This window comes from Lissotriton helveticus, chromosome 7 (assembly GCF_964261635.1).
Source record: "Lissotriton helveticus chromosome 7, aLisHel1.1, whole genome shotgun sequence".
Lineage (NCBI taxonomy): Eukaryota > Metazoa > Chordata > Amphibia > Caudata > Salamandridae > Lissotriton > Lissotriton helveticus.
Window position 1 is genome coordinate 126212644 of NC_136068.1, and position 12186 is coordinate 126224829.

Here is a 12186-nt window from a genome sequence, read left to right on the forward strand (position 1 = left end):
CGTCTATGGCCGTGGTACTAATAGTACTGCCCACGGGCCTTCATTGGTGGCGGACCTTGTCTTGTCTAGTGAGGCCAGTAATAAACACAGAAGATGGCCGTAGGAGCATACATGGTGATTACGTATTAAATAGGTATTCACTACCGTATGCTCCTGCAGCCATCTTCTGTGTTTACTGCCGGCCTCTGTGACCTCAGGGCACTGTCATAAAGCTTCCCAAAAGGCCCTTTAAAAGTCAGCTGTTGGCGCTTTCACAGCTGACTTTTAAAGGGCCTTTTGGGAAGCTTCCTGTTTGGAATGAGACAGAGGCCAAGATGGATAGAGGCAGAGACAGATAGAGGAAGAGACAGATAGAGGAAGAGATAGAGACAGCCGAAACACAGACAGAGACAGAGATAGAGACCGAGAGATGGATAGAAACAGACGGACCGAGATGGAGACAGACCGAGAGAGAGCGACAGAGATTTAGAGTTAGAGAGATAGATGGATAGAGCTAGAGAGAGATATGTGTGTGTGTGTAAGTATGCCAGGTCTGGTGGCTCAGTGGACGAATGTGTCTGCTGCAGGGGCCTGTGTTCAACCTCCAGGTTACAGTTTTTTATTTTATTTTGCTCTAGCCCCCGCCGATGCTGCCCTCGGTCACAAACCACACTGTAAATTTGGCCCCAGAGAGAAAGTTTGTGAGTACCCATGGTCTACGGCATCTGTCGCCAGGAACAGCCGCACCTTCGACTGTGACTTCCACTACATCGACAATCAAGACGCCAGCCGCGTCAACATCGATGAGACCATCCCCGACTACCAAGATATCCTGGACAAATACCTCACTTCTGACTGCCGAACACACTGCTGTCCAGTTGATGAAGATTCTTATCGTCACCACTGTCGACGATCCCATTGACGGCGGGGAAATACATTTTCATATTCACAGTAAAGGTACAAATCTTTCTCTGACTCAGGATTTTTCAAAGATTTCTTCGCTTCCTCAAGCATGCCTCCTGGACTTCGCGGAATCTGCAGATGAGGTTATCTTTGGCCTTGCATTCAGTCCTTCACAATTAAAGGTGAAGTGTCAAAAATCAGAGGACGAATAAGCAGAACGTGATCTGTCGGCCTACCTTGAAGGTGATTACTATTTCTCCGATAGGGGACATCCTGCTGTTTAGGAATATGATACTTTCCAGGAACATTATCCTTATGAGGAACAGGAGAATGAGCAAAATCATGTTCAGGAACCATCAATATTCCAATTACATCGGTCACAGACTTACGCATGATGCTAAATGACATTAGAAGCGGTCCCCTGCTGCCAACTCAACTCAGCAGCCTCCACCGATGTGGGAAATCCCTGACACGACTACTGCTCCACAGAGCACGCCTAGGCCTCAAAAAGACAGGCATATACCACCTCCAATATCTATCCCGGATACTTTGCTGGACAGTGATGGGCAGCTATTAGAAGAGGGTGACTCCAGACATCCTAATGCCCATGATGAATGGGTTGATTGAATGCCAGCTTCTCCTACCCCACCAGCAGCCGATTCTTCGCCTGTTGATATCAACAGTTTCCACCTAATCTTTGATCCACCTATGCCAGCTAAAGAAACAGAGTGCATCCTTTATGATTTTAAAGCAAGAACGCACGACTCGTGCAATCCCTATCACGGATTTCATATGGCAGAAAGCCCTAAAATTTTGGAAGACACCAGCATCTGTGGCTTCTGTGAGTATTGGCAAAAAGTACATGGCTCCTCTACATGTCTCATTGGTCACACACTGCCAGATTTGGTCATCATGCAAGGTGCTCAGAGAAGAGCAAACAATCCTTCCTTGTCATACAGCCCCTCCGGATAAGGCAGGCCGCAGGCATGACAATATAGGCAAGAGGTTCTCCCCAATGGCAGCTCCTTCAATCCCATGGCTATCCTTAGGAGATCCGACCGGCAGATGTGGTTTGACTTCTTATTTCCGTTAGAGAATCAGAGCACAAGAAGGAGGTGAAAGATCCTGGTGGAAGTTGAAAAGGCCTCTTCCGAAATCATTGATGTGGTCATCAATATTTCTTCCACAGCCTTCAGGCAAATGTCTGGAGCGGCAGTATTGAGACGTCAAAGTTGGCTTAAAGTGACTACATTCCGCCCAGAGGTACAGGCCAAAATACTGGACATGCCATTTGATGGAGAGAACCTTTTTGGAAAACAAATAGATGACGCCTTGCTGCTGTTCCGGTCTGATACAGATACTGCTGAGTCAACGGGTAACTTGCAGCAGAGGCTGTTTCAGCCCTTTAAGGGCAAGGGTAGAGGCCAATGTATCTCTCAACTGCAGTTCCAGCAGAGGTTTAAGCCCTACTCCCAACAGTGTTTTTGCTCGCAATATTCAGCTCAGTCCTACAGACTAACCACAACGCCCACATATTCCAGACAGCCAGGGGCGCGTCGACGCCCATCAACAGGAGGAAAGTCTCAGAATGCCAACAGGAGGCAATGAAGTACCGCATGCCCCTGTCACCGCAGTCAATCTTCAATTCAATCACACGTTATCAAATTCTTCAATGGAAGATCATCTCTGCTGACAAATGGGTGTTATATGTATTCCAGCACGGTCACACCCTGGAATTTGTTCAAAAGCCCCCAAATTTTCCTCCACTGAAGACCTCATATAGTCATTTTCCAGTTCTCAAAAAAGAAGTGCGATTGCTTCTATCCAAAAAAGCAATAGAGGAGGTGCTGCACAATCAGTGCGACCTAGGTTTCTATTCCCATCTTTTCTGATCAAAAAGAAGTTAGGAAAGTGGAGGCGAGTAATGGCTCTGAGGCTATTGAACAAGATAATCAAAACACAACCCTTCAGGATGCTATCTCTTAAGGAGAATTTGCAGCTGATGAACACAGGGGACTGGCTCTTTCCTGAATCTACTGGACGCATATTTTCACGTTCATATCTGAAGCACCAAAGGTTTCTCAGGTTTGAAGCGGCAGGGTGTAATGATCAATTCAAGGTTCTCCCCTTCGGGTTAAAATCAGTCTTCAGAGTATTTAGCAAGTGCATGGCTGATGGGTCGGTCACTAGCTATTCCCCTACCTGGACGATGGAAGGCCCCTCCTTCGAGTCAGCAAAGAAGCCCACAGAGGCCTGTCTACAACTTTTCCACCATTCCCTAGGTCTCAAGCTCAACAGGGAAAAATCATCTCTTGTCCCCTCCAGATTGCTGGTGTTTCTAGAAGCAATCCTGGATATGAAGCTGTCAAAGGCATTTCCCACAGGTGAAAGGATTTCACGCTTGCAGGTAATCACTATCTTCAAAACAGTGCATTTCTGTAAGGACATAAAAATCCGTGCTGGGGGTGATGGCCTCCTGGTAATTCCCATTTACCACCTCCGCATGAGACTTCTTCAGGAACAGCTCGACGCGCTGTGGACACAAAGTTGGGGTTCTTTCATGGACAGGATTTCGATAATCTCAGAGATGAAGACAGCATTGTCCTGGTGGATGGTCAAAGAAAACATATCATTAGGAACTCTACCAATTTCTGACGAATGCAATTCTATCCTTTAGAAAGCTTGTGCTCCTTCTACACTCAAATGCGGCGAAATGGAAAAGATTCTGCTCATGGTGTGCTTCTCAGCCTTGCCATCCTTTCTGGTCCACACCTGAACAGATGCTACTTTATCTACTACATCTGGCCGAATCAGGCCTTATGAATACATCCATTAAGGTGCCCATAGTGTCAATTTCTAGATACAGATGACATTCTGGGCAATTGTCTTTGAGGGCCAACAGGCTTGTGAAAGAGTTTATGAAGGGTCTATTCAGAGCTTACCCTCCTACCAAGCCTCCTCCGGTGCTCTGGCAGCTGAACATTTATTGCAGCTCATGAGATCGCCATTCAAGCCTATTCACAAGTGCAAATTGAAATTTCTTTCATGCAAGGTGGCATTTCTGTTGGCCGTTACATCTGCCATGCATATTAGTGAGATTCAGGCTTTGGCAATACAAAAACCTTACCTACAGTTTCTAGAAGGCAGAGTAGTTATGCGCACTTATCCTTCATTCATCCCCAAGGTACTTTCAACATTTCACCTCAATGAACCAGTCATTCTGCCTTCATTTTTCTCCAATCCATTTTGCCTGCAGAGAGAGCTTTGCATTTGCTCGACATTAAGTGTTGTTTAAAGTTCTACTTGCAAAGGACAAAAAAATTCAAAAATCAAGTCAATTGCTCATTTCTTCCTCTGCTCCAAGAAAGGGTCAAGCCTTATCACAGGCTAGGATTGCTTGCTGGGTCTCCTCGACTACAGTCTTCTGTCATGAGAAGGCCGAACGTCCGCTGGCTGCAAAGGTGAAGGCTCACTCAACTTCGAAAGTCGCAGTGTCCTAAACCCTGTTCCCAGGAGTGTCTCTATTTGACAACTGCAGGTCTGGCATCCTGGGCATATCCTGGTATGAGGCTTGGATTGACATCGTGATTTGAGCTGGTACTCAGAACTTGCCCATGGTATAGAATAGACACTTCCAGCTCATGAGGTCAAATATCTTTTCTGCATCCAATAGGATAATGGCCGCCAGGATAGTCTGCTGACATGAATTCAATGAAATCAGCCATAAACTGAGTATTCGTAAACAAGCTTCATCCTCTGATAAACCTGGTTTGATCCGAAGAGATCAGAGATAGGGCACCAGTGTTGATGCGATTATCTCAATTTTAGTATATAGCTCACAAACTGTATTTAATAGTGATTGTTTGATAAGACCTTTGTTAGATTTGGGGGTCTCTAGTTGGCACAGGTAGGTACTTGTGACAAATAGGGAACCTTGCCTCTAGTCAGGGTAAGGGGGTACACTCCTAAAAGAACCCATGCTCACCCCCTTGGTAGGTTGGCACGAGCAGACAGGCTTATCTCCGAGGCAGTGTGTAAAGCATTTGTGAACACATACAGTAATCAAGTGGCAACACTACAGATGGACACCAAACCAGTTGTATATTAAAAATAAGTATTCTTTATATAGATTTAATACAAGACCACAAACTACAAAAATCCACAATACTGTACTTAAAATGGTAGAATTAGCTTAGTTCTCTTTAGATCTTAAAATGCGATACTTTGAGTCAATGTACCTTAAGATGCGTAACGCATGGCAACGGAAGTGTTGCCGGGAAGGTGATGGGGTAGTCCCCTACAGGCAAGGACGGTGATGCATTGAAGATCCGGTGCAAAGAAACAAAGATTGCGTCTTCTTGATGAGACACGCTCCTCCGATGTTGCGAGATGGCTCGACTCCATGCAACAGCTGCAGCGGCGACACCCTTTTCAGTGATTCGACGACAGCGGCTTTGGCGGCGACACTCTGATGATGCGAGATGCTTTGGCTCGATGCGGCAGCGGCGACACCCTTGTTCAGTGATGCGGCGGCTGCACGCTTCTCCGTGGATGCGAGGTGCTTCTGCGATGCAATGTGACAGCTACAGCGGCGACACCCTTGTTCAGAGATGCGGCGACACGCTTCTTTGATATTGCGAGACGTTTCTTGTGAGGCGGTGCAATGCGACAGCTACAGCGGCGACACCCTTGTTCAGAGATGCTGCGACGGCGACACACTTCGGTGTTGCGAGACATTTGTTGTGATGCGTTGCAATGCAACAGCGGCGACACCCTTGTTCAGAGATGCGACAGCAGCGGCTGCGACAGCGACACACTTCTTCTTCGTGAGTCGCTCTCCCAGCCCCTTGCGACACGCAGTCTCTCAGAAGGCCCAAAACAGCTGCAGGCACTTCCAAAGAAATCTTGGGGAGCTGGTGGTTGACGTCTGTTGTCCCTAAGACTTCAGCAGGAGGCAAGTTCTTCTCTCAAGCCCTTGGAGATCCTTCACAAGTTGTATAAAGCATACACATAGTTCCTTTCTTTGGCAGTCAGGCAACCACTGCAGGCCAATCCCCCAAGCAGCACTTCAGCTTAGGAATAGTCTCTCCTCAGTTTCTTCTAGTTCCTCTCCTCAGCAAAGGTTTCTTCTTGTTTCCCAAAGTGATCTAAAGTTCTTGGGTCTGGATCCCAATATTTATACTACTATTCTCTTAAGGCAGAGAGGCCTTTGCCTAGTCCAAACCAGTCCTGGAGCACTTTGTTGACATGATTCCTTCTTTCCTTTCACAGTGCAGGGGAGAAACATCAGACTCACCCAGGAGGTAGAGCCAGTATTGTGGAGGGAAGGCACAGCCCTATTCAGGTCTCAGGTGCAACCCCTCCCACCCATCTAGATGCAGATCTCTCTATTCAGCACAGGACTGACTCGCCATGTCTCCTGGAATCCCCCAGCCCCTGTCACTTAAACTCCAGACAAGGAACACACAACCTAGTAGAGGCAGGCTTGGATAGTTAGACAAGAATATATCTACTTTCTAAAAGTGGTATTTTCAAACAGAATGTTAAAACCAACTTCATTAAAATATGTATTTTATCATTCTGAGTTCAGGCATAGTAAACTCAAATTTTTACCTAGTTCCCTGAGTCAGTAAGCTATAAGATGTAATAATCAAACTGCCCATTCTGGCCTATGGAGAACAGGTAGCCTTGCAATAGTGAAAAACGAAAATGGCTGTAATTCATTATTAGGACATGCCACACACACCAGGGCTTGTCCTACCTTATACTTACAATGCACACTGCTCTTGGGCCTACCATAGGGGTTTCTGATATGAAGAAAATGTAAGGTTTAGGGACTGGCAAGTGGGTGCACTTGCCCAGTCAGTATGGCAGTACCAGCCTGCACACAGACTGCAATGGCAGACCTGAGACATTTTACAAGGCTGCTTCTGTGGGTGGCACAACCAGTGCTGCAAGCCCACCAGCAGCATTTGATTTACAAGCCCTGGGCACACTCAGTGCACTGTACTAGGGTCTGACAAGTAAACCAAACAAGCCATTTATGGAATCCCTAATACATACATCAATTTACAATAGGGAGCACTTGCGCTGTGGCACTGTACAGCAGTGGCACAGTGCCCAAAGCATCTACCACCAGCAAAAACACATCAGGCAACAGCAAAAAATGGGAGACCCACACCAAGGTGTACAACCTTGGAGTCTGTTATGGGGTTAGCTTTTTTGGGGGAATGTAGATCAAAACCCCTCTGAAGAAAGAGTCTGGTAACCGCCCTCCTCCCAGGAGCCAATTAAACTGAATAGTCAGAGGTCCTGAGAGAGCTGCTGAAAAACCCTTGTAAATCTCTGCATAGACCGCTTTCCCCCCCAGAGCCTTGCCACTGGCCAACTAACCTACCCTGCTGTCTTATGGGAAGTGTGTGCTGATTTCTTGTTTAATGGCTAAATGAACCCTGTTTGCTTCAAAGCAAATGGTCTCTACAGCAAGATAAAAAGGGCAACCACGTTCACTTGGCTGAAACAATTCAAGCCCAGTATCAATTTACCACAGGAAATACACTAGGTTTTGGGAGGGGAGGAGGATAAATTGAAGCATCTGGGGCCATGCGGTGCATTTTTTTCTCTTCTGCTCCGACAACACAGAGGGTTGTTACTATCTTGGTAAGGAAAGATTTACGCGTGAAATAATCATCATGTAGTTAAGGATCAGATGAGGGTATCGAGCCATTCTTCAAATAAAGAAGGGGAGCTGTAGAATTCATGTTGGAAGTTACTATGGCCCAGTCAGTGATGATCCTAATTATCTCCAGAAACATGCATGGCCCTTATGCACTCTTCCTGGGAGGTCATCCGGGGGATTGGGGGGGGGGGTTTCAATATTTTTACCAGATCCAGTTCTCGACTCCCCTTACCCATCAGGCACCTAATATAAAAGACATACCGGCAAAGCCTTTAAAGACATGGGTTCCTGCCTGGGTTTGCATGATATATGGTGATAAAAAAATGCAAGGTTAAAATCCTTTACCTGCTATTCTAACTCTGCTTCTAGGATTGATCAGTTCTTAGCGTCCCTTTCTGTTCCCACTGCAGGTGTCAGGACCATGGCAAGCAATAGACTCCTTATCTGTACTACAGATAACAATCTACCTCGTACAACCAAGAAAAGCGAAAAGACTCTACCCTGGATTGAGGCCTGGAGAGCGAGAAACTCCAATCTGGCCGACACTCCGGTTTATGTGACATTCTAGTCTTCCAAATAATTTGTCTCCGAGTTCTAGGTGAAGCGCTCAACTTAGAATGTTGGTGCACTTCACCTGCACTAGAGACCGTAACGGAAGCCTTCTACCCTTGTCCAAAGTTAGTTCAGTTAGGAGTTTCCCTTACCTCAGAATTCCTATTCGTTTCGTGCCTAGTTCTTTTTCTGGAGTTATCGATTCAGCAGGAGACGAGTTTTTTCTGTGCGCAGCTCCGACTCTCACTTTCTTTCTGAGAATAGCATTCGGTCTGGAGACATGTGCAGAATGATATAGTAGGTGAAAGGTTGTGGCAAACACAACGCGGAAATGAATGCGGTACCCGAGTCACAGCCAAAATAGAAGACTTGCTGTGAGGAAAAGGAAGTCAAGAAGAGCACCACGCTACACAAATTCTTATCAGCATTCCTGAGAGGAGTTCAGTGGAGACGTTTGGCAGCGCTTGGTTATAAGCTAAGTTCAAGTCATTGGTTATTATTAGAGAAACCATAGAATTTTCAGAACTGTAAATTATTCCCCAGTAGATGATTACGAAGTCCATCCTAAAAAGAAAGAAGGAAAGAAAGGTTAATAATATTCGAAAGATATGAAGCAAAGACACAACTAGGTAGGTTGTAAGTATTTAAAACACATACTCATAGAGAATAGAACGGGAGAGAGAGGTACAAATCTCATGAATGTTAATTACTTTTGGCAGTAAGAAAATAAGTTTAATATATCTAGTTGAAAGACACAATAAGAAAGAAGAGAGGCAACTCCAAATGGTTATTTAGGTATGTACATTTAATGTCATTCAAATAAGACTTAAGAAGGGTTAGTTAAATATAACTGTCAGTTGTTATTGTTTAAGCCTCCTGTGACTTCAAACCAGAAACGAGAGAACAGATAGAAGATCAGCAGAAGGCAAAAGACCACTTAGCAGTCTCTTCTCTTTGTTTATTATTTTATCCAATCCCCCTGCCCCCAATAGGGGAAGCATTTGGTGCAATTGGTTTTAGTGTTGCTCCAGTGTTTCCCAGAGGTGGCATGGGGAAAAGGCATCTCTGTTCCTGCGTAAGTTACTGAGTTCCTGAGTGAAGTGCCCACGTATTGAATTGCGCCCGAACAGAATGGCCGATGGCATAGAGCTACAAAATCTAGGAGAGGTCCTACATTTAATACAGAAAGAATTGGCTGCAGTTAGAGAGGTAAATAGAGGGTTGAGACAAGAAGTATTGGACACTAGAAGGGAAACAGTTGAACGGGCAGCTAAGATCATCAGTTTGAACCCATCGCCCAGTTCGAGAAGTAGATGGGGAACATTTAAGTTCAACTACAAAGGTAGCAACACATGTAGTGCATTCCTTATCTCCAGTAATTTCCTTAGCCTCGCCAGAAAGATTTAGTGGAGACCCACAAAAGGCTCAAGTCTTTTTGACACAATGCTCACTACACTTTATGTGCTGTCCTTCAATTTTTCCGGATGCACAGTCCTGTGTAGCCTTTATTTTGTCATACCTTAGTGGTGATGCCGCCAGCTGGTCAATGCCCTTGGTAACTCGAGATGATGCCCTTCTTTATAATTTCGAAGAATTTAAAAAAGAATTTCTAAGAATTTGTGATCGTCGAAGAATTTTGCAAGCCACAGACAACAAACTTCTAGAATTGAAACAGGGAAATAAAGATCTAGTGGCTTACTTGGCCCAATTTATTAAATTGGTAGTGGAGACAGATTGGCCAGAATGTAAAAGAGCAGCAGTATTTTATCGTGGATTGAAGGATGAATTAAAGGATTTGCTGGCCCAAAACCCCAACCGACCAACTGACATTTCGGCGCTAATTGATCTAGTGTTGTAAATCGACTTTCGTCAAAGTGAAAGGAAAGGAGAGAAACGGAAGGATTTCAAATTCAATACACCCCGATTTGATAGAACTAGAAACGACTCGTCAAAGACACCAGAGAATCAGCTCTGAATTGAACGTATGCAAATTGGAGTGGTACGAGGACCTCTGACCAAAGAAGAAAAGGAAAAGAGGCGCCAGAATAATCTATGTATGTATTGTGGAGGGAGTGGACATTTTGTGAGAATATGTCCAAAGAAGCCCAAAATGTTTTCTAAGGAGAAGGAAAACTTCAAGCACTACCAGTAGGAGGAGTTGGACTGGTGGTTGCAGAGGAAAAGACAACTTCCGAGGAACATTATTTGGCTAATACCTTACAGTCGTCTTCTCCACATCAAGATTCAGTAATATTACTCTTACCGAAATCTCAGTCATGATTGACTCAGGAGCCACAGGGAACTTCTGTGACATAAAATATGCTGCCAGTATTGGATTAAGAGCGATACTGAAGTCAAAGAGTGAACCAGTAAGAGCGGTAGTTGGTACAAATGTATCTTCCTGACCAATCACCAGCCATACGGAATAAGTAGAGCTAACTTTTCAAGAGTCATCGAGAGATCATCCAATGCAATCTAATTGATGCTCCTCAATTTCAAATTATCCTTGGGTTGCCCTGGCTAACAGAGCATAATCCGAGCATCGATTGGGGAGCAAGAACCGTTAAGATGAACTCAGAATTTTGCAAAGAAAATTGTTATGATCATCAAGAAAGATTAAAAGAACCTGGACTGGCAACTTTTTGAGTGAACAAGGTATCTCAGTGTGTGTAATCCACACGAGTGAAATCCCGAATATAAGGAGTTTGAGGAAGTATTTAGTGAGACAGAGGCGGAAAAACTACCATCGCATCGCCTATTCGATTGCAGAATAGATTTAGACCCAGGGGCTCATCTGCCTTGTAGCCGTGTATACGCTTTAACAGAAAAAGAAAATGAACATCTAAGGGAATACATCAGGAAGTATCTTGCCAACGGCTTTTTCCGTCCATCTCAGTCCCCGGTCTCTTCACCCTTATTCTTCTTTCCTAAGAAGGAGGGAGAATTGAGGACTTGCATAGACTATAGAGCTATTAACAAGGTCACCATCGAGAACCGGTATCCTCTTCCCCTCATCTCGGTACTTTTGGATCAGGTAAAAGAAGCACAAATTTATACCAAGTTAAATCTTCGAGGTGCATATCACTTGATCAGGGTCCGAGAAGGGGATGAGTGGAAGACGGCGTTTAGGACAAGTTTGGGATTGTACGAGTATCAGGTCATGCCTTTTGGTTTATGCAATGCACCGGCAGGTTTCCAACACTTTATAAATAGCGTTTTAGGTGAATACATTGATCAATGTGTCATAGTATACATTGACGATATCCTGATTTACTCAAAAACTGAAGAAGAGCATCCAAACCAGGTGAAGAAAATCCTACAAAGATGAAAGGAAAACAACTTGTATGCTAAGTTGGAAAAATGTGTGTTTGGAGTGATAGTGGTAGTTTCTTGGATTCGTACTCTCACTGTCTGGAATCACTATGGATACCAAAAAGGTTGAGGTGGTTCAGAATTGGAAATCTCCAAGTAGCGTGAAAGAGTTGCAGAGCTTCATTGGCTTTGCCAATTTTTACCGGAGGTTTGTGAAAGAATTTCCACACAAAATAGTTCCACTTACTCGGTTGTTGAAGAAAGGGGTTTCTTTTGAGTGGACAAAGGAAGCAGATAAAGCCTTTCAGCTATTGAAGACAGAGTTCACTACTGCACCGATATTATTGCATGCAGACCCTACAGAACCCTTTTATGTGGAGACAGATGCTTCGGACCTGGCTATAGGAGGGGTTCTCTCTCAGATACAAGAGGACCGGACAACTTCATCCTGTAGCCCAGTGTTTCCCAAACTGTGGTCTGCTGACCCACAGGGGTCCTTGACACATTCCCAGCGGGTCTGCAGGCAGCAGTTTTAAAAGCACTTCAAAGTTCCTTGCAGAATTAGCAGTTTTCAAGCAACAATAAAAGTGTCAAGATAACACCAGTGATTAATGTACCTGCTGGAGAGAGAGAGAGAGGAGAGTTTTGTCCAGTGGCAACTTTAACTTATCTAATGTAGCACCGAGGGTTAATATGCCTACTGCAAAGAACATGTACCATGCATTTATTTATTTTTTAATTTTATGTGTATAGGTCAGTCG